Consider the following 27,471-nt stretch of genomic DNA (forward strand, 5'->3'; position numbering starts at 1 on the left):
AAACCCAGAGAAGTAAAGTAATTTAGTGTATTGTAAGAGTTACCAGGAAAATTTCCTTTTTTGAGTCCTAGGCCTTCCTACAATCAAACTCCTCTTCAAAATCAGGGTAGCCCCGGGCCAGGTGCAGTGGCTCACGCCTATAATCCCAGCACTTTGGGAGGCCGAGGCAGGCAGATCATGAGGTCATCCTGGCTAACATGGTGAAACCCAGTCTCTACTAAAAAAAATACAAAAAATTAGCCAGGCGTGGTGACACGCACCTGTAGTCCCAGCTACTCAGGAGGCTGAGGCAGGACAATCACTTGAACCTGGGAGGCGGAGCTTGCAGTGAGCCGAGATTGCGCCACTGCACTCCAGCCTAGGCAACAGAGTGAGACTCTGTCTCAAAAAAAAAAAAAAAAAAAAAATCAGAGTAGCCCCTAAATTAGCTGAGACTGTGGTCAAACTATCCAGGTTTGAATCCTAGCTTGGCCACTTAATAACTGTGAAATTTCCAACCTGTTACTTCCTCAGTTGTAAAAAATAGGGGTGATAATAGCAGTACCTACAAATCAAGGGGTTGTGAAAATCAGATGAGTTAATACATATAAGGTATTTGGAACAGCAACTGGTGCAGAGTACACATACTGAGTAAATGCTGGTTATTATTAGTTATTAAAAGGAAGCTGATATAGCTAGATTAAGACACATCAGTTTGGATTTAGACACAAATGTCTCACGTGAAGTTTAAGAGTGTGACCAGTTTTTCGCAATGGTGTAATGGTGGGTTGCTTGTACAGAAGCAACTAGAGTCCTGACTGGCTCTCTTCAGGATGGGGTGGGGCCACAGGGCACTCCCTGATCCCTGCCTTACACAGACCTCTTAGCAGAATTACTCTTTCTTCCTTGACCAGATGGGACAGAATAGGCTCTTTCCCCACCTTATCTTGCCTATGTAGTAAGATAACTGTGGGCCGGGCGCGGTGACTCACGCCTGTAATCCCAGCACTTTGGGAGGCTGAGGCGGGCAGATCACGAGGTCAGGAGATCGAGACCATCCTGGCTAACATGGTGAAACCCCGTCTCTACTAAAAATACAAAAAATCAGCCGGGTGTGGCAGCAGGCACCTGTAGTCCCAGCTACCCAGGAGGCTGAGACAGGAGAATGGCATGAACCCGGGAGGCGGAGCTTGCAGTGAGCCGAGATCGCACCACTGCACTCCAGCCTGGGTGACAGAGCGAGACTCCGTCTCAAAAAAAAAAAAAAAAAAGAAAGAAACTGCGAAGAAGTTGTACTTCTTGGAGTGGAAATTCCTCCCTTTCTTCCCCACTAAGTCTAGGAAGGTAAAGAAGATAACATTAAATATGCTTTCATTGTACTCACATCTTGAGAACTGTATTCTCCAAGCCCACTCACTTGTATGGTACAAAGGTGGAGAGGGGAATGCTATCAGAACTACACCTGAAATATAAAATGTCTGTAATAAGATTAAGATACTTGCCAGGGTCACACTGTAGCAGATCTAGGGCTAGATCTATAGTCTAAGTCGCATATTCTCAACTCTAAACCAGGATGAGGTCATATGCTAACCTATCAGTACAATGGAAAACTGATCCTGGGCCAAAAGATGATTACAGATAGAGAGGAAATGATTTGATGGTTTAAGATTATACAAATTTAGAGTCCATAATTTTAACATTGTAATAGAATCTGAAGAATCTCCTTATGGGCAAGGTAACTGCCTTTAGTGAGCATCATTTGTTAATTCCTTATGGAAATATAGTAATGATATTGGAAACAGACATTGAGGACAGAATTCAGGATTGCTGAGAACCTAATACGAGCTTTGCACTGACTTGTTACACAACTCTGCACTCCAAGACCCTCTCTAGCTCTACAATTCTCAGTGTCTAGGGAAAGGGGTCTAAATCAATGCAGCCTAGGTGGCTGGAATCTGGAATGTGGGAGTTATTGAGTGCTAAAATTTATTTCCAGAGGAAAAAACAAAAGACAATATCTAAGAGACAATATCTAAGAGTCAATATCTAATCTGAAAAAGCAAGAGCTAGGGACAACCAAGCTGTTTTGAATATAAACCATTAAAAGAAAAGAGAAAGTAAAGACAGTTCCAAGGTCAGTGCCATCAGGCAATTGCCATGTTGGTGAGGGATGTGGTTGCAAAGTCAGCACAATCTCAATCTCAAATCAGTCATTACTGAGCATGAAGCCAACATTACCTTTTTTCTCCAAGTTATAAATGGATAATAATCTACTGTTACTTTAGCAGCAAGCTATGAAGACTGCACACACATGACCAAATTTTAGTGTTGGAAATTTTAGAACCTTACAGCCAAAGTAATCTGATACAAATTTACTAATATTCCTAATGATTGCTGTGATTCACAGTCTCTAGACCTAACTGGAAAAAAATTCATGTGATTTACTGTAGTAACTACAACTACTACAAAGCCAAACATTCTAAAAAGAGCAGTAAGGAAAACAGGGTTTTTCCCTGGGTTGATGCTGAAGACCTTTAAAGCTTTGATGGTTTTTCTTTTTAACAGCTTTATTAAGATATAATTCACATAACATAAAATCCACACATTTAAAAGTGTACAACTCCATGGTTTTTGGTATATTCAGAGGAATGCAATAATCACCACAATTTTAGAACACTGCATCACTCTCACTTGGGTTGAGGAGTGCTTGTGGTCTGCTCTCCTTACCTGGTTCACCTGGGCTCAGCACTTAGCCCAAGAGTCACCCTCTCAGACAGGACTGTGCTGACTGTACAACTTAAATTATAACACCAGCATCACGTAACACACTTCAACTCCTGGTTCGGCACTTAGCCCAAGAGTCACTCTCTCAGACAGGACTTTGCTGACTGTACAACTTAAGTTACAACACCAGCATCATGTAACACATTTCAACTCCACCTAACACATCTCATCCCCGTTTAACACACTTCAAGCACCACTCACATTGCTGCCCACCCACCCTTAAACCTCTACTTTATTTTTCTCAGAACTGGTTGTATTTAGCATTTCAAATGTTTTACTTATTTTCTGTTAACTCTGAAAGGCAGATTTTAGTTTGTTTTATTAACTGCTGTACCCCCCAGGGCCCAGAACATGACACACTGTAAAAGTTTAATGTTTATAGAAGGGAAAAAGGGAGAGAGAGGAAAGAAGGAAATGGCTGCCCTACTACAAATGTCACTATTTTATGTTTGTTTCAATTTATTAAATTACGGATTTTCTATACCATTTTTCTCCTTTATAATGAAGGACGTCTAACCAGAGAAAACTAAAATAAATGAAGTTAACTAAACTTACCACCATTGCAGACTCCAGTATCTATGCTTTAAAGATTGGTTCCCAACTTTGCATTCTTTCAGGTCTTTACTGAGTGCCTTAGCTGGGTACCATGGGAAATACAAAAGAATTATAAGGCAAAGTCACTTTCTTCCAAAGGTCTACCATCTATGTGAGCAAGACATGTACAAATTAAATGCATACCATCTTTTTTTCTGCCTTTGTTTTTGGTTCTTAAAAATGTGAATTAACAATACCTAGTAAATATCATAGAATTTTAGGAGAAAAAATGATAATCTAGGTGAACTAGCATAGTCAGGAACTACCTAGAGAAAGTAGTGTTATTATAGTAGGTAGAACTGAAGTAACAAATAGCACCAAACACATAATGGTTTAACACAGTAATTTACTTCTTGCATATGTAATAATCATAGGGTGGAGCAGGAAGGCTCACATTGGTGGGGCAATTGTCTTACATAGTCATTCAGGGACCTAGGCTGCTTGCACTGTGGCTCTGCATTTCCCTGGTTTCACATCATGGTACACATCCACCCAGCAAGAAAGGAAAGAATGTGGAGGAACACTACATATCATTTTCCACTCACATTCCATTGGCTAGAACTCAGTCACAAGAGCTAGCTAGCTCCAGGTTCAGGATGAAAAGAACAAATTCTGGTAGGAATTTGGTAGTCTCTGCCACCAGATGATTTGAAATGAATGGAGGATGGGTGGTACATAACTGGGAAGGAGGGAACCACATGAACAAAAACAAGCAAATCAAAGCTAAGTAACAGTACACTGGAAGAGTGAGAGGACAAGTCTGGCTGCATTCTGGGGAGCAGCAAGAGAAAAGTAAGGGTGGTTAGGTCAGTGGTTCTCAAACGCTAAACTTAAAACCAATCCCCAATATATGTGAAATTTTCCACCATTCTACAATGAAATGAGAATAAATACAAGTTCATATCTTGTTAATAATGCTAAATGTTATAATTCAACTTCTGTAACTTACATATAATGTGATAACATAATATAAAAATTTAATGCTTTAATTCTTATATTAAATTTTTTTAACAGGTCAGTTAAGGCTGTCAAAAGTTCTTTCTAAGATAATGCTCTTTCCTGACAATAACAAAGTCAATCCTTATCCCATAGGCAATGAGGACTTACCGTCACTTTCCAGTTTATCATGTATTTTTAGTGGTTTAATATTTTCTAACAAGCCTGTATTGCTTTGGAAATTAGAAAAGATTTAGTCCTAAAAGCCATAAGCGTTTAAATATACAAAACAAGAGTTATCAGGGAGTGAGCAGAAAGGCTTACCAGACCACATATATAAACTATACTCAAAATATATGCTGAAGTAGAAAGGTATCTGACTCTTCTGAACCCAATTTCAAACTATTCTATAAACATATAACATATATGACAAATACAAAGCCCAAAAGGGAGTTTAAGAAAGTAGTAAATTAGCATGCTAAAAAACAATCTGCTATAGCATTAATCCAAATGTTCCTATAGCATTAATCCAAAGTTCCATTCCTAAAGGAACTACTTTTCACCTAAAAATGGCATAATCTACTATTTTCCTATTTACTATAGGTTACAGAGGAAAATGCTTAGTTACCATTAAATATAGCAATGAAGAAAGTAAAGTGCTCTTTTTGCTAGAGAAATTCAAATGTCATCATTCAACTATGAGATAAAAATAAATTTTATTTGGAATAAAAGTGTTAAATTTAAATCTTAAAAAAAAATGAACACTTAAGAGCAACTATTTATGACAATGGAAATGTGAATTTAAGACAAAGTTAATTCCTAACCTCTAATAAAATCATAGTTCTATAAAAAAAAATCACCTCTTCAACCTTTCTTCCTTACATACCACTAATGGCAAGAATTGAAAAAGATGACACTGTACGATACTGCCTTAAAAATAGAGAAAAAAGCTGTCCAAAAAATTAAAACGGTACAAATTCCATTAACTGGAAGCCTAGTGTAGTGCTTCATTAAGTTCCAAACACATCATGTAAATGTTAGCTATATATCTTTCTAGTCAGGTTAAAACTATTCAGCTAAGCGGGGACCAAACCAAATGAAGCCAACCATGCATGGAAAACATCTGCTGATAATTTCTAAAGTTAATAGTTTCTAATAGTAGTATATATCTCTTATCACAATGCTTTCCATGGAAAATATGCAATTATTCACTGATGAAAGATCACACTAAGTGACTTAATAATATTACAAAAACCAGTATTAGTACCATATAGCAGTCTGTTAATGTTTGGATAATTTAATTAGTCAGGGTTTAATAAACCTCCTGCTTAAGTGAGTTACTGTTTTTAAAAAATTTAACACACATATACCATACCATACCACACCACACCACACACAACACACACCACACCACACCCCTCCTGCTTAAGTGAGTTACTGTTTTTAAAAAATTTAACACACATATACCATACCACACCACACCACACCACACCACACCACACCACACCACACCATAGTAAAAGATGTGCAAAGTTATTTCTACGAACAGAATTTTAGGTCACTGAAATTCAATTTAAAACACATATGGAAAATGAAATATTTGATAAATAGTTCAACTTATTTTAAAATGAAATCAGTTTTTTAAAACTGTCAAATATGTTACTAAATGTTACACTCTCAAATGTACATACAGTTAAACACTGATCATAATAGTTCTAGTCATATTAAAATTTGATGGCTAACATTTATAGAATGTGTGGCCAAGCTTTCCTCTAAGCTCTGGACAAAGAAACAGAAACTAGATCTGCATTAGAGATTTTATTCTGCACAACATAGCTCTTGCCCACAGTACTTTTCTAGTGCTATTATCTTAAAATTACAGTAAAATAATATTGGTTAATGGCAAAGCCAGGAAGTTATAATGAAACTGAGAAAACCCCAAAAATTTAAAATAAAAGTCTCAAAACTAGAATCACATGGTACAATGAGCTAATACACTAAAAAATAATAATAATACCAGAATTATTTCCAAAAGAGTCCTGTGGCTTTCAAAATGACTGATTTGGGAAGGCCACAATACTTATTCCCACAATGCTGTCAATACTTACAATATTTTTAGAACCCCTTTATGGGAAATCCCTGCAGAACCTTTAGCACATTCTATTAATTATCCTCAATGAATGGTAACAAATCTCCGAACTTTGAAAGCGAATTTGAGTTTCTGAAGCAATTAAAGAGTCTCATGGGGCCTAATACAGAGAATATGATGGATCAGCAAGCAGGGCCATCTATATTTGGTCCAAAATGAGATGTAAACATGGGTAATAGACTAATTTTCCTGGGAGGCCACCTGGGAAGACAAAACCTCTAAGATGACTGCTCTGAAGCACATTTCTCAGATATCAATGTAACTCAATTTCACAAATTAAATAGCATCCAGTTCAACATTCTCATTTTACAAACGAGAAAATGAAGTTTCTAAAAGGTAAAAAAAAATGCCCCAAATCTCTGAACTATTTAGTGGCAAACTGGGGCCTAAAAGTCAGGTCTCCTCATTCCTGTTCAGTACTCGTTCCCATTCACTATGTTGCCCATAAAATTTAAGGCTTGAGAATAAAGTAGAATTGCCTTTAAAATCCAGTAGGAGTTTTAGTTTTAATTCAAGTTAAGACAACTGGAAATGGATATGGTAGGTTTAGGCCCTAAACTGGGTCTGGTTTGCAATGTCAGATCTCTTATAGCTCAACCAAAATGTATGAACGTGGGTTTGCTTTATGCAGACATTAAAAAAAAATTAAAGATGAGTTTTCATCATCACTAGTAGCATTTGGTGAGCATTCACTATGCCAGACACTTTGCCAGGCCCTTTTGCTTGCAGTGCTTCATTAAATCCTCAGAACTACGCAATGGAGGCAGACACATTATATCCTCACTTTAAAGATAAAGACAGTGAGATCTAAGGTTGAATCATATAATCAGAGTTACTAAGCGTGGCAGGTTGTATTTTCTAAAGATGGTTATAAAAATATGTTCTTTTTCTTAATAAACTTTTTTACTTTGGAGTAGTTTTAATCTTATTTATTTTATTTTTATAGAGACAGGGTATCCCTATGTTGCCTAAGCTGGTCTCGAACTCCTGGGCTCAAGTGATCCCCCCAACCTCAGCCTCCTGAAGTGCTGGGATTAGAGGTGTGAGCCACTGTGCTTGGCCTAGAGTAATTTTTAAATTGTGATGATAGGACAGAATTTCCATACACTCTATGCTCAGTTTCCCCTAATATTAATGTCTTACGTTAGTAGATACATTTGTCACAACTAATGAAGCAATATTACATTTGTATTAACTAAAGTCCAAATTTATTTAAATTTGCTTAGTTTTTATCTCATGTTCTTCTGCACCAGGGTTCCATTAGAATACCACATTACATTTAGCCATCATGTCTCCCTTGGCTCCTCTTGGCTATGACAGTTTCTCCGACTTTCCTTGTTTTTGATGATCTAAGATTCTAAAAAGCTGAGACTGGACCCCAAGTGTATCTTACTCCAGAGAGGGTGCTTCTTAACCATACTACTAAATAATTTCCTGTAATCCAAACTGCTTGTCCTTAGGTTTGTTTGGGTTTTGCTTTTTTTTTTTTAATAGGGACAGGGTTTCACAATGTTGACCAGGCTGCTCTTAATTGAACTACTAGCCTCAAGCGATACTCCTGCCTCAGCTTCCTAAAGCAGTGGGCTTAAATTGGCAGACATATCACATTTGGAAAGTAGATCCTACCGCAATGCTTTTTCTTCCAGTAACTACATTACTACATAGCATATTCAAAAGAATATATGAATGAGCTGTCATGGCATATAAGACCATGTGGCTCCAAAATATAAGTAACAGCATTCTCAGTGACAAGACCAAGCAAGTTATGTATTAACTTTTTTTTTTTTTAAATAGCCATACATTCTTTCCACACAGTTTTGGAAAGATATATACTAGAGATTTTTAAAAATATTCAAATAATTCCTATCTGCTTTCATTTAACGGCAGGAGTGCTTATAAAATATTATTAGATTTATTATACACATTTTAGGATTAAGTTGTAGCCAGTGCTAATTATAACATGCCTGGAAAAAAATCTAACCTACACTGATTAAAATTCTATTTATAAAGGAAAAATCTAAACCACAGAAACAGTGCTTAGTTTAGAACAAGAACAAGTACATAACTGCCAAATGCAATCCCTATTTAGATGTCTGTCTTACTGAACACTGTAATCACAAAAACCAAAATGAATTTCTAAGTGTTTCAAGATGAAATAGTTTTTGCATAACTTTCAAGGCTTATAATTACTTCCTTGAAAAGGTAAATAATCCAAGTTTCAATTTATTTATAATACTAGTTCTCTAGAAGTTAACAGATTGAATACTCAGCTTTACTATACATGGAAGCCTCCTACAAAATTCAGAATCTCTCAAATTAACAATTAAATGCTAATCAAAGAAAAATTATTGGAAGTCAAAGGCCAATACTAAGTTCCTACAGCCATTTATGGATAATGCAAACCCCTAGGCTTACTGAATGGGTTTTTAAGACTCCTTGAATACTCTGGGGTAGCAAAGTATACATCTAAACTGATTGCCCAGAGAAATGAATCATTAACTACACACACAGTCTCTGCTTCCTCACTTCCCATTCCCTCCTCAATCAACTTCCCTCTTCAGTCAGCTTTCTGCCTCTACCATTCCACTGAAACCACTCTGGCAAAAAAGTCCACTTTCATGTAGCCACATCCAATAGCTACTTCTCTGTCCTCATTTTACTCTACCCTCTTGGCAGCATTCCACACGCATGGCCACTTCCTCCTTGAAATGCTAGCCTCTCTTGGCTTTTGTGACACCACTCTCCAGGTTTTCTTCTGACATCGGTGATCCTTCCCTCCTGGTTGGCTTGGTTGGCTCCCCCTCCTCTACCAGACCTCTAAATGCTGAGGCTTCCTATCACTCAGACATCAGTTGTCTTCTATCTATCCTTTTCCTCCTCCCTCTTCCTTTGTGCTATCTTTATGCTGATATTACCAAAATATCTCCAACACATTATCTTAGCTGCAGACCCACAGGTTCATCTACTTACCCAACACTTGCGTGTAATCTTACAATGTAAATCCAGTTACATAATTTCCCAGTTTAAAAGCCTTTAACGGCTTTCCATTGAGCCTAGAGTAAAAATCGAATTACCACTCCCCTTCTACCTCCGTGCTAACTAACCTCTTCTGCCAGGTTCTCCAACAGGCCACGTCCCACCTCAGGACTTAGTGCAAATTGTCCAGGCTACCTTCTCAGACTTTGTTTCACTACCTCTGTTTCTTCCTTTAGGTTTTAGGTATCAACTTAATGTCAACTCCGTAAACAAGCTCTCACTAAGGCTGACCACTACTTAAAGCAAGTTCCCCTCAATAGTGATTCTGTCTCAGTCCTGAGTGCTTCGTTTATGGCTCTCATTACAGCCAGCAGTTGTTTATTCATTTGTCTGTTTCCTTGTTTTCTACCTGTCATTCCCTCTAGAATCTTAGTTCTATAGTTCTGTAGTTGTAAGGACCATATTGATATTGTGCACTATTATATCCTCAGCAAAAAACCCCAGCACACTTTGAAAGAGCTCGAATTTTCCCGACCCCAGAAACGGTCTCACTCTATTGCCCAGGCTAAAACTGAAGTGATGGGATCACACCTCACTGCAGCCTTGAACTCCAGGCCTCAATTGATCCCCTCACCTAGGCCTCCCAAAGAGGTGGAATTACAAGCATGAAGCATCATACCCTGCATGAAAGAGCTCAATTTCTACTTGATGGAGGGCTTAATATAAAAAAGAGAAAAAGTCAGATAAATTGATACTGTCATTTTATATTTTTTCCAGGAATTCAAAAGCTAGTATTGGCCCGGCGCAGTGGCACAAATCTGTAATCCCGGCACTTTGGGAAGCCAAGGCAGGTAGATTACTTGAACTCAGAAGTTGGAGACCAGCCTGGGTAACATGGCAAAACCCCATCTCTACAAAGAAAAAATATAAAAATTAGCCAAGCATGGTGGTGTACACCTGAGTCCCAGCTACTCAGGAGGCTGAGGTGGGAGGATAACTTGAGCTATCCAAGATCGAGCCACTGCACTCCACCCTGGACAACAGAGCAAGACCCTGTCTGGAAAAAAGAAAAAAAGTAAGTGTAACAAATGTAGTTCAGCTGATCAGTCTTTGGCCCTTTTGCTACTTTTATATGGGGTCCTTTTTATTAAATAGAATACTAATACAACAAATATAAAAGTATTAACAGGAAAATAATGTCATTTTACATCCAGGATATTTTTAATAGCCTCCAATGTGCTTTCAAAGGTTTATCTCTATGATGTAATGAGATACAGTATAAAAGGATGAAAGTGTTTAACCTGATTGAAATACAGAAGGCAGGGATTATTTCCATTTTAGAGATACAATCACTAAGGCAAAGAGGTCAGTGAGTTACCTAAAATCACAGATGTTCAGTGGTGGAGCTGAGGTCCGAACTCAGTTTTCCTGGCTCCCAATCCAGTCAATCTTTTGTTTCTTTTACTTTTTCCTTTTTTGTGTTTCATTTTGGTACATACTTTCAGCCTTCTTAAAACTGTAGTGTTCAGTAAAATACACAAATTCTAAGTATATGACTTAATAAATTTTTTACAAAGTCAGTATCCAGATCGAGACAGAGTATTGCCTGCAACCCAGAAGCCTCCTTCATGCATGTCCCTTCCCAATAATTAACTACTCCACTGGTAACCACAATTTTGAATTCTATGACCATCAGTAGTCTTACCTGTCTTTTAACTTTATCTAAATGGAATTAACAAACATATACACAGCCAGGCGTGGTGGCTCACACCTATAATCTCAGCACTTTGGGAGGCTGAGGCAGAAGGACTGCTTGAGTCCAGCAGTTCTAGACCAGCCTGGGTAACCTGGTGAGATCCCATCTCTACAAAAATGGGAGGATAGCTTGAGCAATCCTCCATAGATGGGGATGGCGACATGAGCCTGTGGTCCCAACTACTTGGGAGGCTGAGGCAGGAGGATCACTTGAACCCCAGAGTTGGAAGCTGCAGAGAGCTATGATCACACCATTGTAGTCCAGCCTGGATGACTGAATGAGACCCTGTCCCAAAAAAAACCAAAGAAAAGAAAAAACAAAAAACAAGTATATACTCTACTGCATCTGGCTGCTTTTATTCAACAAATCTGTGAGATTCACCCAAATAAGTAAGTGCCACAATTGCTTCTTCTTGTTCATTGCTGTACGGTATTTCACTGTATAAATATCCCAAAATGTATTTATCTATTCTTTTTGACATCTGTGTATTTTTCAAGTTTGAGCTATATGAATAATGCCATTATGAACATTCTTATTTGTAGATGAAGAAACAAAGGCCCTAAAAAGGGAAAAAAATACTTAAAGAAACACAGCAATTGGGCAACCCAAGTATATCCCAGGAGGCTTGATTCCCCTTTTACAATGTAACACAAGTCAGCAAGTCCATCTGAATCTTAACCTAAAGATCTTAAAAAATCTTGCACAATACAAAACCAAGTCTTAAGTTACAAATACTATGCCAAAGATTACTGTAGTTTCTGGTTATGAAAGTTACTTCATTTGTGTATGTGTGTCTATGTCTGGTTTTTTAAATCTATCTACCTACCTACCTACCTACCTATCTATTTATTGACAGGTTCTCATTCTGTCATCCAGGCTGGAGTGCAGTGGCACAATCATGGCTTCCCGCTCCTGGGCTCAAGTGATCCTCCCGTCTCAGCCTCCCAAGTACTAGGACTATAGGCACACACCACTACACTCAGCTAAGAAGTAACTTATTTTTATACATATAACTATTCTATAGCGATTTACCTCATCTACAGTCAAATAAAATTTTGTTTCCCAGATTAGAAATGTACCAAATTGGGAATTCTATCAGAATATGAACAGAGAAAACAGTCCCAACTTATGAGCAGGTAGCATTCTAAAACTCTGCATTTAAATCAGCTGTTTGGAATTCAGAATGCATTTTCCCATAAAAATTATATTATACAAAGTGATCAGGTTTTCAGGTCAGCCTACAAAAGCCAACTTCACAAAAATGTACCTGAAAATAGCACTAATAACAACACAGTCTTTAACCACTATGAATAAATGCTTAACTTCAAATAATGATTTATAAAACTATCTCCTAACACCCCAATCTCGTGTTAACTCATAAACTGTGGGAGGCCCAGTTCCAAATGCTTCTGTAACTGGCTTATGCCTTTTTTTTTTTAAATCCCTCACTAACACTTTTGACTTTACGTTCCCAAATCCTGGGCCACAGAATTCAGACCACAAAATTCCTTAATTCCTATCCCTTAAGTAAACCTTTGAGATTTTTCACTGCTAGAAAAACTTCCAGGGGGGAGAGAGAGCAATTAGAAAAATAGAAGGAAAATCATAAAATTTCAAGAAGTCTTAAAAAGTTGTTCTGTTTTTACCAAAACGGGCATGGAGTCAGGTAGGATTTTCCTAACCTCCTACTTTCATTAAAATATTCTTCTCGAGAGCCCTGCTCAATCTTTCTAGACTTCTTAAAATCCTAGGCTGGCCACCTCTAAGTGTCTCTCCTTTCACTAGGAAAGCCTCCAATTTAATTTCTTCTCACATTCCTTCTCATTACTCAGGGATAGCCTAAATGGAAAGATAAAGTGATATGTTGATAACATCAAGTCTTTAGGTACGCGCAGAAGCGAAATCAGGCAGAGATGAAGCCTAAGGGGTGCTCAGGCCATTAGGGTCACAATCTGTGACTTAGTTGTATACCAGTTAGAGACTATACACAGATACTTTGGAGCAAACAAACCATTTCATAAATGGACACCAAACAAGTTTCCAGAAATGAGAATGATCTACCTTATATATCACAATATAATATTCCTTTCTTCTTTAAGGCTCACATTATCTTTCCAGTAATTAGACCAAAGATGTATTCTATATTTTCTCCATACAACAAGCACTAACCTGAATACAACACAAACAGGTACAATCCAAGGCATCAAAAGGCTAGCTCTAATTTGATGAAATTAATTTACCTACAAATGGAGAAATCGATTTCTATTTAGTGTAGGTGATAAAAACGAAAAGGACAACAGCTATCCTAGCCTTAAAATCCAATAAAGAGGGTGGTAAATGTCTCTGAAAATCAAAAGAAACCTACAGGTCATAAATGCCCTCAAAGGATTCTTAGGCACAGGAATGAGCAGTTGATTCACTAAACATCAAAGAATGGATGTTTTAAAGAAAAAAGAAGGTAAGATTGTGTCATTCTATCATGTAAGTCTTTAGAGTAAGTAAAATACCTTATGGGCCAAAAATTAAAATGAACTGCAAAACTTATGTACAAATTATTAACTATCACTTCTGTGACTGAAGCTAATAAGAGAATCACACACTTAAGTATGACAATGTAAAGAGGTATCCAAAAGTAATTTGAGCTAGCTTAATATAGACAACTAAATACACCCTCAGAGAGCTGATAGCCTGTAAGCCAGCAGTCCCCAGCCTTTTTGGCACCAGGAGCTGGTTTCATAGAAGACAATTTTTCCATGGATGGCAGGGGCAGGGGAAGGGGTGGTTTCAGGGTGATTCAAGCACATTACATTTATTGTGTACTTTATTTCTACTATTACTACTACACTGTAATATATAATGAAATAATTATACAACTCACCATAATGGTAGAGTCGGCAAGCGTTCTGAGCTTGTTTTCTTGCAACTAGATGGTCCTATCTGGGGGTGACAGGAGACAGTGACAGATCATCAGGCATTAGATTCTCCTAAGGAACACACAACCTAGATCCCCTGCATGCACAGTTATAGGGCCTGCGTTCCTGTAAGAATCGAATGCAGTGGCGGATCTGAGCAGAGGTGGAAATCAGGAGATAATTCAAGTGATGTGGAGTGGCTGTAAAGACAGATGAAACTTTGATCACTGGCCTGCCATTCACCTCCTACCCACTATTATTTTACATAAACTGGTCCTGATTCCAACACTTACTGTGTGACTCTGGGCAAATTATTTAACCTCTCTGGGTCCCGATATCTACACAAATAAATTGGACTAAAAGTGGTAGCTACTTAAAGACTATTGTGAGGATTAAATGACAAAGTAAACTGTCTTCAGCAGCTCCAGGAACAGAGTAAATCTTCAATAAAGGTTAGCTACTTTACTTCATCCTCCTGATGCATTAGTTACTTGAAATCACATCTATGACCTGTACTACCTTTGGAACCTTCACAACCCCCCAGGACAGTGCTTAAGGTCCAGTGAATGTTCAATATTTATTGGCTGACGACTACTGGTTTATATGGAAGCTAGACCCATGAAGCTGAAGAAGACTTTAGAAGTCATCTGGAAAAGTTTCACTCTATTCAACAATAAGACTCATAAGGGATTATCAAATCTTTGCTTGAACACTTAGAGAGAGAGAAACTTGCATCTCAACAAAGCATAAAGTAATAGTTCTAATTATTAGAATGTTCCTTGAGATTTCATTATACTGAAATCTTCTTCTCAAAATCTTGCTTCTCAAAATATTTCTGAAAGGCTGAATTCACTAGAGGGCATCACATATTAGAAGAAACTGTATCAGAAAGAATCACTAAAAGGAAGGAATCATTCAACATTTATTCTGGCTAAAAGAAAAATACTGGGCTGAGTTCTATAAAACAGGCAAGCCAATTAAAAAATTATTCTATTTAAACATGCATTAAAATGTTCAGAATGAATTAAAATGAAGATTCTGACAAATTAGGTCAAAAATCATAGTAATTGCAAATGTTGTTGTTCAGGTCAGTAATCCAGATTATCATAGAGCTGGGACTCTTTCCAACCCCATTATATAGCCTCCAATAATTGTATGCAATTTTAATGGTTACATGTTTATTAAAAAAAAGCATACAATACCAGATTACATTTAATACTGCCCCTTGCAGCCAGCCGCCAAGTCACCACCAGCTATCCAAAAAAGATCCAGTGCCAAAAAGAAAATTATAAGTTTCCATAAGATTAGTAAGGGACCATGACTCAATTTTGTAATCCCAGAACTGTGGGAGTCTGAGACAGAAGTATCACTTGAGCCCAGGAGTTCTAGACCAGCCTGAGCAACACAGTGAGACTCTGCCTCTACAAAAAAAAAAAATTTATTAACCAGTGGTGGTGGCACACGCTTGTAATCCCAGCTGCTTGGAAGGCTGAGGCAGAATAATCACTTGAGCCCAGGAGTTCAAGGATACAATGAGCTATGATTGTGCCACTGCACTCCAGCCTGGGCAACAGTGAGACCCTGTCTCACACACACAGAAAAAGACTAGCAAGGTAAATCTGAACCTGGATCTGCGTATAACTAACAAATTTAAGGCCAGGTGTGGTGGCTCATGCCTGTAATCCTAGCACTCTGAGAGACCAAGGGGGGAGAATTGCTTGAGCCTAGGAGTTCCAGACCAGCCTAGGCAACAAAATGAGACCTCATCTCTACAAAAAATTTTTAAAAATTAGCCATGTGTGTGGTGGCACACACCTGTGGTCCCAACTACACAGGAGGCTGTGCCAGGAGGATCACTTGAGCCCAGGAAGTCAAGGCTACTGTGAGTCAAGATTGTGCCATTGCACTCCAGCCTGGGTGACAGAGTGAGGCCCTATTTAAAAAAAAAAAAAAAGTTTAATTATTTAAAACCAAATCATTAAAACTGTTCATGCATTAACCAGGTAATGGTACAATTTTAAAAGCTCATCATGCTCAAAGAGGATCCAGAACTGTACTCAAATATCTGTGGCACACGCCTGTATTCCCAGCTACTCAGAAGGCTAAGGCAAGAGGATCAAGGAGTTCAAGCCCAGCTTGGGCAACATAGCAAGTCCCTATCTCTTAAATTAAAAAAAAATCTTTTAACCCCCACTCACTGCAATTCACAGTAATATGTAGAGAAAAATCTGATGGAAAACTAGGCATGATTTATATATAGCACACCTCTACATTTTATCAGATTCTGTTTGATGAGAGCTGTTTTACAACACTGTAGACTATGGGTTAACTGAGGGACATGTAAATTCTATCCTGTCAGGGAGCAGGTTCAGTTGTCCTCCTGAGCCTCTCCCCAGCTCCCTCTCCCCCAACAAACCAGTTTTGTCTCCACTTGGGTCCATTTCAACATTTCTTTACTCCATATAAATTTGTGGGTTATTTTACTTTTCCATTGAACCAGGTATAACATTTGCCTTCTTCCCTGATTACGAGTTTTTCTTTAACACATATATTTTCATAGCTGCATAAGTCATTATATTATCTTTAACACATTACACAGTTTTCTTATTATTGGTAACATGTTGTTTGATACTCAGATACCAACACAAAAACAATCCAAACAGCAAATTGGACTAGAAAGGTCCACTGCCCATGTAAACTAATCAACAAGCCTTTGGGTTTTGAAAATCAATCCCTTATAAATTTCACTGGTATAAATTTGCACTGCATAAAACTAGGAAACCAGGTTTCAGAACCTTCAGAGCCAATATTCAGACTGCGGATAATGGTGAAGACATGAACTCTAGCAACCACAACCTGTTGCCCACTCATATTCATTCCCTGTAAACAGTTAAAACAACTGAGGAAAACGGTCAATCCAATAGCACAATTTGTTTCAGATGATTTAAAAAAATAATTTTGGTAGACTCTGCTCCATAGAACACATCCATGTTCATCTATCCATCCACAGAAGTAGGTTAATTTTTATGTCACTGAAGAAATCAACACAAAAAGTCTTTGTTTAGGTTCATAAATTATCAAGATTATAAGGAATTATAGAATAAATAAAGGGATGAAAAAACATGTTGATAACCAAATTAAAGAGGATGTTCCAGATGCGGGTGACCCAAATCAGGAGAATCAGGTGGCTTTTAAGCCTACCAGGTTCTCTTCCGTCTACCTGCTCTCCTTATCCCAAGGACACTAACTTAAAAGAAAGATCATAATAGATTCAGATTCCTTTTACTATAAGAAGCATACAACCCGCCCTCCTTGTTCAGAACTTTATATATATGTATACACACATACATATATATGTCTTCATATATAGCATATGCAACTGTCATATGGTAGTTCTATATGTAATATAGTTAGACACATATAATTGTCTAACATATGTAATTGTCATACATATGTAATTTTCATACTCACATAATGAATTAATCAGAAACATTCACTCCAGACAAACTATTTTCCAAGATGGAAATCTCTCTCCTGACTGGTGAGGCCATGGATACATGGTACACAAATATCAACTATATTCAGAGACAACAAATCATTTTTTTTTCAACTCCAGAGAAGACAGAAAGGCATAATTATGATCTAATGCAAAAATAGTTGCAACACACTATCCACAGCCAATCTTTTTTCTTCCTCATCACTGTGACTTAAAAGTTTCATCTAATGCATTAGCTAGACATGGCACAAAATGTTCCATTACAAGGTATTGTGGGGGGAGGTAGGAGGGACTGGCAAGACTTGTGGAGACAAAATATTCTAATAGAACCTGGGTTTCTTCCTAAAAATATTTAGGAAAACTGAAAATTCCTGAAATTACCTGGAAAGGTAATCACCTCCTGACTCCCTGCAAAAAATATTTTTAAGATCCAGCCTATCATAAATATTTTGCATAAAACCTATCTGAATATCATTAAAATGACTACAAAAAGACAATAGAACACTTTACCAAATGCAAGAATAATGTGCATTCTGACACTAGGGGCACTGCCACTTTTATAAGAAAAGAAAAAGTTTCCATTTGTCTGAGCAACTTCTGATGCAACATTAGTAATTACAGTCCTTTCCTCCAGTGTAGGCCTCATAAACAAAAACTGGTTGATGTTTATAAACATTTATCTCAAATCAAGAAAGAAATTAACACAAAATAAAACATTAAAAGGCTTAATGTTTTAATCTGGACAAATTTTCCAGTTTTACAAGCCAGTGACAAAAAGTAAAGCCTTAGAAGGGGCTTAATTATCAACTCCAACAGTTTAGAGAGTAAAACCAAATAAACAAGTGGAACCTTCTATTCAGTGAGTTCTGAAAGTCCTGTCTCCTTTTAACTCCTTTTCCATAAATGCTTTCTGTATATTCTTGCCCATGTAAGCCCTAAGGACAAAAATTACAACCATGTGGATGCTTCTTCTGTTCTCAATTTTGAGACTATGTCCCATAAACTAGCAAAAATTTTAAATTAGCTTCTTTAAAGTTTTCCAGTTAACTCCACTCAGAAGAATGTTAAAGATTTAAAAGAAAAGGGCACTATGAAAAATTCACAGCAATGGTTCATGACAATGATGTTCATACTTCATACTCAGGGATAAAGTGATTACAAGCTTTCCCCCTAAAATCAGGAATAAGACAAGGATGATTGCTTTCACCATTGTTATTCAACATTGTACTAGAATTTCTAGTGAGAACAATTAGGCAAGAAAAAGAAATAAAATTCATCCAAATCAGAAGGAAGAATCTGCACGTGACACGATCCTATGTATAGAAAATCCCTAGGAACCCACAAAAATACTACTAGAGCTAATAAATTCAACAAAGCTGAAGGTACGAGATCAACACACAAAAATCAACTATGTTTCTATACACCAGCAATAAACAAACCGAAAGGAAAATGAGTAATTCCATTTACAATAACATCAAAAGAATAAACCTAGGAATAAATTTAACCAAGGAGGTAAAAGACACTTTGAAAACCACAAAACATTAACAAATTAAGGAAAATCTAATATATGGAAGGATATACCAGGTTTAGGGATTAAAAGACAATACTGGCCAGGCACAGTGGCTCACGCCTGTGATCCCAGCACTTTGGGAGGCTGAGGCGGGTGGATCACTTGAGGTCAGGAGTTCAAGGCCAGCCTGGGCAACATGGCGAAACCCTGTCTCTACTAAAAATACAAAAACTAGTCGGGCGTGGTGGCACACACCTGTAGTTCCAGCTACTCAGGAGGCTGAGGCAGAAGAATCGCTTGAACCTGGGAGGCGGAGGTTGCAGTGAGCTGAGATCACACCACTGCACTCCAGCCTGGGCAACATTGTGAGACTCTGTCTTAGAAAATAAATAAATAGGCCGGGTGCAGTGGCTCGCGCCAGTAATCCCAGCACTTTGGGAGTCCAAGGCAGGTGGATCACGAGCTCAGGAGTTCAAGATCAGCCTGGCCAAAATGGTGAAACTCTGTTTCTATTAAAAATACAAAAAATTAGCCAGGCGTGGTGGTGGGCGCCTGTAATCCCAGCTACTCGGGAGGCTGAGGCAGAGAATTGCCTGAACCCAGGAGGCAGAGGTTGCAGTGAGCCAAGATCGCACCACTGCACTCCAGCCTGGGCAACAGAGCAAAACTCTGCCTCAAAAAAAAAAAAAAAAAAGAAAGAATAAATAAATAAAAGACAATACTGTTAACATGGCAATACTACTCAAAGCAATCTACAGTTTCAATTCAATCTCTATCAAAATTCCAATAACTTTTGCAGAAATGGAAAAGCCAATCACCAAATATGAATGGAATTGCAAGTGGTTCCAAGTAGCCAAAACAATACTGAAAAAGAACAAAGTTGGAGGACTCACGCTTCCCAATTTCAAAACTTACTAAAAGGCTACAGTAATCAAAACAGTGTGGTACTAAGCCTTTGCAAAATTATAACAGTGAGAAAACCCTAACGTAGCTGACTCCATCTTGCTTCCAACCTCATAAGCTGTCTTTGCTCATTCCTGCACATAGGCCAAGCCAACTATGGGAGGAATTTAGTTTATATTTTAACTTTAAAGCAAATATGATAATAGTCCTTTCCCAAAACTAACCCCCTCCTTGTTTAGAGACCAAAACCATCTTCGTAAAAAATAACAAAAGGACACAAGGTCAGAATTACAGTAGGAGCCTGAATTCTGCTAAGACTTAAGCATAGTTAAATAATAACAAGACACTATTTTCTAACTTGTCTTTTTTGTAATTACTTACTAGACAAGAGTCACTAGCCAGTGGTCATAAGACTTGTAACTTCCCCGATTACCCCAATAGATTACCTCATTATTGTAAAACTCAAGGCTGATTCTTGAGGTATTTTTCAGACCTCGTGTTCTGGTGGACCAACTGATGCCACCTGGGTTACTCATACCATGAAATTGACTCAACTGGCCCTGTAACCCCCACCCGAAACTGACTCGACACACAAGACCATTTTGACACTCATGTGATTTCATTCCTGACCCAACCAATCAGATGCGGATTCTCGCTAGGCGTGGTGACTCATGCCTGTAATCCCAGCACTTTGGGAGGCTGAGGCGGGTGGATCACTTGAGGCCGGAAGTTTGAGACTAGCTTGGCCAACATAGCGAAACGCTGTCTCTACTAAAAAATACAAAAATTAGGGCCAGGTGCAGTGGCTCACGCATGTAATCTCAGCACTTTGGGACGCCAAAGCAGGTGGATCATGAGGTCAGGAGATCGAGACCATCCTGGCTCTCTACTAAAAATACAAAAAATTAGCTGGGCACGGGTGGCACGTGCCTGTAGTCTCAGCCGGGTGTGGTGGCGGGCACCTGTAGTCCCAGCTACTCGGCAGACTGAGGCAGAAGAATCGCTTGAACCCCAGAGGCGGAGGTTGTAGTGAGTCCAGGTCACACCACTGCACTCCACCCTGGGCGACAGAGCTAGACTCCGTCTCAAAAAAAAAAAAAAAAAAAAAAGAAGAGATCTGTAGCCCAATTAGTTGAGAGTCCAGAATTATGACCACACATCTATGGCCAACTGAGTTTCAACAAGGGTGCAAAGACCATTCAATGGAGAGAGAAAAATATCTGTAACAAATGATACTACTGGATAGCTACAGGCAAAAGAATGAAGGTGTCCTCAAACTCATTCAAAATCTATCAACAACCTAAACACAAAAGATTAAACTATAAAATTCTTATACGAAAACAAAGGTAAATCTTCACAACCTTGGATTTGGCAAGGGATTGTTACATGTGACACCAGAAACATGAGCAACAAAAGAAAAAAAAAATCAACTGGACTGCATTCAGATTAAAAACTTTTGCCCATGAAAGACCACCATCAAGAAAATGAAAAGACAACCCACAGAATGGAAGAAAAATTCACAAGTCAAGGGTCTGGTATCCAGAATATATAAAGAACTCTTACAACTCAACAACAAAAAGACAAATAACTTTTTTAAATGAGCAAAGGACTTGAATAGATATTTTTCCAAAGAAAACATACAAATGGTTGATAAGCATATGAAAAGCTACTCAACATCATACATCACTGGGGAAATGCAAATCAAAACCACAATGAGATATCACTATATACCCACTAGCACGGGCACAATTTTAAAAATGGAAAATAACAAGCATTGGTAAGGATGCAGAAAATTTGCAACCCTCATATATTGCTGGTGGGAATGTAAAATAGCAGTTTCTCAAAGAGTTAAATAAACCTTGAAAACATTATGCTAAGTGAAGAAGACACAAAAGGTCACGTATTGCATAATTTCATTTATATGAAATATTCAGAATAGGCAAATCCATAGAAATGAAAGCAGACTGGTGGTTGCCAGAGGCTGGGGAGAAGGGAGCAACTGCTTAATGGTACACAGTTTCCTTTGAGGTGATAAAAATGTTTTGAAACTAGACAGCAGTGGTGGTGGCACAACACATGAATGTACGCAATGCCACTGATTTGTCCACTTTAAGAAGCTTAATTTCTTGTAAAGTAAATTTCACCTCAATAAAAAAAAACAGATATATATCAAATGGCTATATTTGTTCCCAACTAACCACAGTGGAGGTCATTTACAAATGACCACATGGAAATTTCAATTAATTTTGCAGGGCAATTGCCAAGTCAATCCTACGCCAAAAGAACAAAGCTGGAGGCATCACGCCACCTGACTTCAAACTATACTACAAGGCTACAGTCACCAAAACAGCATGGTACTGGTACCAAAACAGAGAGAGAAACCAATGGAACAGAACAGAGCCCTCAGAAATAATACCACACATCTACAACCATCTGATCTTTGACAAACCTGACAAAAACAAGAAATGGGGAGAGGATTCCCTATTTAATAAATGGTGCTGGTGCTGGGAAAACTGGCTAGCCATATGTAGAAAGCTGAAACTGGATCCCTTCCTTACACCTTATACAAAAATTAATTCAAGATGGATTAAAGACTTAAATGTTAGACCTAAAACTGTAAAAACCCTAGAAGAAAACCTAGGCAATACCATTCGGGACATAGGCATGGGCAATGACTTCATGTCTAAAACACCAAAAGCAATGGCAACAAAAGCCAAAATTGACAAATGGGATCTCATTAAACTAAAGAGCTTCTGCACAGCAAAAGAAACTACCATCAGAGTGAACAGGCAACCTACAGAATGGGAGAAAATTTTTGCGATCTACTCATCTGACACAGGGCTAATATCCAGAATCTACAAAGAACTCAAACAAATTTACAAGAAAAATATCAAACAACCCCATCAAAAAGTGGGCAAAGGATATGAACATACACTTCTCAAAAGAAGACATTTATGCAGCCAAAAGACACATGACAAAACGCTCATCATCACTGGCCATCAGAGAAATGCAAATCAAAACCACAATGAGATACCATCTCACACCTGTTAGAATGGCAATCATTAAAAAGTCAGGAAACAACCGGTGCTGGAGAAGATGTGGAGAAACAGGAACACTTCTACACTGCTGGTGGGACTGTAAACTAGTTCAACCATTGTGGAAGACAGTGTGGCGATTCCTCAAGGATCTAGAACTAGAAATACCATTTGACCCAGCCATCCCATTACTGGGTATATACCCAAAGGATTATAAATCATGCTGCTATAAAGACACATGCATATGTATGTTTATTGCGGCACTATTCACAATAGCAAAGACTTGGAACCAACCCAAATGTCCATCAATGATAAACCGGATTAAGAAAATGTGGCACATATACACCATGGAATACTATGCAGCCATAAAAAAGGATGAGTTCATGTCCTTTGTAGGGACATGGATGAAGCTGGAAACCATCATTCTCAGCAAACTATCGCAAGGACAAAAAACCAAACACCACATATTCTCACTCATAGGTGGGAATTGAACAATGAGAACACTTGGACACGGGAAGGGGAACATCACACATCGGGGCCTGTTGTGGGGTCGGGGGAGAGGGGAGGGACAGCATTAGGAGATATACCTAATGTAAATGACGAGTTAATGGGTACAGCACACCAACATGGCACATGTATACATACGTAACAAACCTGCACATTGTGCACATGTACCCTAGAACTTAAAGTATAATTTTAAAAAAATAAAAAATAAATTTTGCAGGGCAAGCTTCTGATTACAACATAATAAAACTAAGAGTAATTCAACACAAACAACCCTAAAGATTTGAAATTCTTAAGCCTTCCTAAATAATTGCTGAATTAATGAAAAAATTAAAAATATATAAGACTTGTAGTTCCCATATGTTGATGTTAATCCAGATTACTGGGGGGTGGGGAGCTTGTTAAAAATGCAGAAGCTCAGGCCCTATACCCAGAGTGTTAAGTAGAGTTGGAATATCTGCATTTTTAATAAGCCTGCCAGCTGAGACTGATATTCACCAAAGTTTAGAACCAGTGCAACAGAATATTTAGAAAAAACATAAAGACATCGCATATCAAAAGTTACAGGATTCATACAAAGCTGTACTGAAATACTTTCTAAAATAATATTTAAATAAACAGAACAAAAACTAAGCAATCCAAATTTTAAAATCAAGCAGTCAAAATTTTAAAATACAAGGTGTGATTAAAAAACAAAAATAGAAATATGGATGACAGTAAAAATGACTGATTAGATAACAACACACAGAAAGGGTCAGGCACATTGACTCATGCTTACAATCCCAGCACTTTGGGAAGCCAAGGTGGGAGGATCACTTGAGTCCAGGAGCTCGAGCCCAGCCTAGGTGGCAGTGAGACCCTGTCTCAAAAAAAAAAAAGAAAGAAAGAAAGAAAAGAAAAAAAGAAAACACAGAAAAAACAGCAGAACTTTAAAATGAGCTTGGTTCTTTATGAAAAATTTTACAAAGTCCTAACAATTCTAATAAAATAAAGAATTATCAAATAGGTAAAAGAAGAATTAGGAAATTAATCATTTTTAATAAAGCAAGAAAAATAGTAAGTTTGTCAGCAAACTGAAAAAATACAACTTATCTAGACAACTCTAAAGAGTTACCTCATCAAAAATATAAGAAATTATATGTCAGTTAAAAAATCAGAAAAAAATTGTAACATTAGTTATATAATCTACCACTTGGTTGAAAAAAATAAAATTTGTACAGTAGGGGGAAAGTTTTAACAAAATGCAATGGACTTGAAATTCTTTCTGTTAAAGAAGACTTTTGTTCTTTCATGCCACTTCACTAATAAGAGAAATAAATAGACTTTATTGTCCTCAATTCAAAAGCAAATCTCAAAATAATATAAATGATTCTAAATTACTCACTTTCCAGGCTTAAAAAAAGTCAAAATATTTCTCTATTAACTTTACTATTGAGGTTAACTTTCCATTTTAATGTCATTTTGGTAGAGTGTTTAAGCCTGTTATTCAACACTGAGAACCAATAAATAATGGTGATTAGCAAAGAGTAGATAAGAATTAAGTGCCATTCACAATAATTAACACAGTAAATATAATGAATGAATTTTTCTTGTTTTAATAAAAGGGACACAGCCCTTTTGTCTTTAGGGTGTACAGTAGTTTCCTATGGCTGCTGTAACAAATTACTTGGTGGCTTAAAACAGAAAGTTATTCTCTTCCACTCCTAGAGGCCAAAAAAAGTCTGAAAGCAGTATCACTAGAACAAAAGCAAGGTCACACTCCCTCCAAAGGCTCCAGGGGAGAATCTGTTCCTTGCTTATTCCAGCTGTTGATGGCTGCGGGAATGCCTTGACTTGTGGCCATAACACTCAAATCTCTACCTCCTGGTCCAACTGCCTCCTCCTCCTCTGTGTATGTATAATCTCCCTCTGCCTCACTTTGATAAAGATATACAGGATTGCTTTTAGGGATCACTCACATAATCCAGGATAAGTGCCCTAGACATCAAGATCCTCAATTTAATTACAAAAACCATTTTTTTTTAACATACAAGGTAGCATTTCACAGGTTCCAGGATTAGGACTTGAATATTTTAGAGAACCATTTTCAGCCTACCACAGAGGATCTCTTTAAAACCTAACAGGCCTGGCCAGTCATGGTGGCTCATGCCTGTAATCCCAGCTCTTTGGGGGCAGACTGCTTGAGCTCAGGAGTTTGAAACCAGCCTGGGAAACATGGCAAAATTCCATCTCTGTGTAAAAAATCAAACAAAAAGTAAAAATTTAAAAAGAACAAAAACAAAAAAACCCTAATAGGCCAAGCCTTTTCGTCAGGAATTAGATACTATCCTAGTCTCCAGATTCACAACGACAAGGTCATAGGCCTTCTGACCCCAGACACTGCAAACAAACACCACTGAAATTAACTCGGGAATTTCATCAGGTGCACAGGAAACTATCACAGGGTATATCCATTTGCCCCAAAAATACAAGAGAAGTTTTGTCTGTTTTACTGTATGAGTTAAATTCTGCTCAAATTTTGTAGTCTCAAACTACCTATCTGCACGTATCTGACATGCAAATAAAAACAGAGCGTTCTTTCTCTTCTATATTGGTAAGAAGGGGTCTTTTTGTTGGCAAGATTTTCTTATTGCCCCAACATACTTTATAGAGTTGGGTAATAATAAACTAAGTTTTTAAATAAATTTGAGACAACTACTTTCCAAAGGCAGCAAAATTTATTTTTACCCTCTAAATTTTTCCAGACACACAATTTCAAGACCCACTACCCCTTGAATCTCCTCCAGAATCAAGCAGTTTCATTCCATAAAATCAAAATAAATTCCAGATGAATTAAAGAGTTACATGTAAAATATGAAAACATTATAGAATTACAATAGAAAAATGGGCCAAGAATCAAGAGTCACATACAAAAGGAACACTAAAAAAAAAGGGAAAGAAATCAGACTAATGTAACATGACACCATGTTTCCAATTACTTTTTCATATTTGACAATGATAGTATCCAGCAAAGTGAGGGTATAGGAAAATAAGGCCTCAAACATACAATTGCTAAGAGAATCAACTGACAGAGCCCTTTTAAAAGGCAAATTCAGCATGGCTGGCAAATTATAAAACACATATACCTTTTTATACAATAATTTCATTCTAATCTATCCTACAAAAGTACTCATAAAAGTAAGAAAATACAAGATAAAAATGCTCACGGAGGCACTATTTGTATGTGAAAATTAGAAATACTATAAATGTCCATCAACAGAGAAATGGTTAAATCAGGGCATAGCCATACAACTGGAATATTATGCAACCAGTTTTTAAAAAGTGAAGCACAGTCATCTCAATACCCATGGAGGATCTGTTCCAGGGCCTCTTGAGGACATCAAAATCAACATATGCACAAGTTCCTTATATAAAATGACATCATATCTGCATATAGCCTGCTCACATCCTCCAACATACTTTATCTCTAAATTACTCATAATATCTAATACAATGTACCGCTATATAAATAGTTATACTGTTTAGGGAACAATGACAAGAAAAAAGTCTGTACATGTTCAGTACAGAGGCAATTCTTTTTCAAATATTTTTGATCCATGGTTGGTTGAATCTATGAATGCAAAACTTGTGGATACAGAGGGCTGACTATACATTAACATAAGCAGTCACTCAGAAAGGTAGACATGACCAGTGAAGTGAAGAAAGCAACTTACAAAATAATGAATGACTCTGTTTTTAATTAAAGGAGAAAACAAAAAAAGAAATCTCTATGTATGATAACATGTTTGTATATTGATAGAAACCATGTTTTCGAAAAATCTTATGACACGGGAAAATCCTAATAATATAAAGTGAAAAAAGTGGGCTACAAAATTGTATAGGTAATGACATAAATAAGAGTAGCACAATAAAAATAAACATGGTTATCAACTATCTC

General features: G+C 37.5%; 1 protein-coding gene across 10 annotated transcripts in view; it reads right to left on the minus strand.

Moving 5' to 3' along the window:
* The window catches only part of LCLAT1 (lysocardiolipin acyltransferase 1), a 196,575-nt gene that overhangs the window by 153,602 nt on the left and 15,502 nt on the right, over positions 1-27,471 (minus strand). For 2 of the 10 annotated variants that reach the window (XM_063648853.1, XM_063648852.1), the window contains exon 2: positions 14,053-14,286. The exons of 4 other annotated variants lie outside the window; for them this stretch is intronic. The gene's annotated coding sequence lies outside the window, so the exon portion shown is untranslated. Of the gene's footprint in view, positions 1-3,318; positions 3,401-14,052; positions 14,287-15,901; positions 16,020-27,471 lie in introns of those variants that run through there. 4 more of the 10 variants (XM_063648855.1, XM_063648857.1, XM_063648856.1 and 1 more) reach the window with 4 other exon arrangements.

The sequence above is a fragment of the Pongo pygmaeus genome, chromosome 12 (assembly GCF_028885625.2).
Source record: "Pongo pygmaeus isolate AG05252 chromosome 12, NHGRI_mPonPyg2-v2.0_pri, whole genome shotgun sequence".
Classification (NCBI taxonomy): domain Eukaryota; kingdom Metazoa; phylum Chordata; class Mammalia; order Primates; family Hominidae; genus Pongo; species Pongo pygmaeus.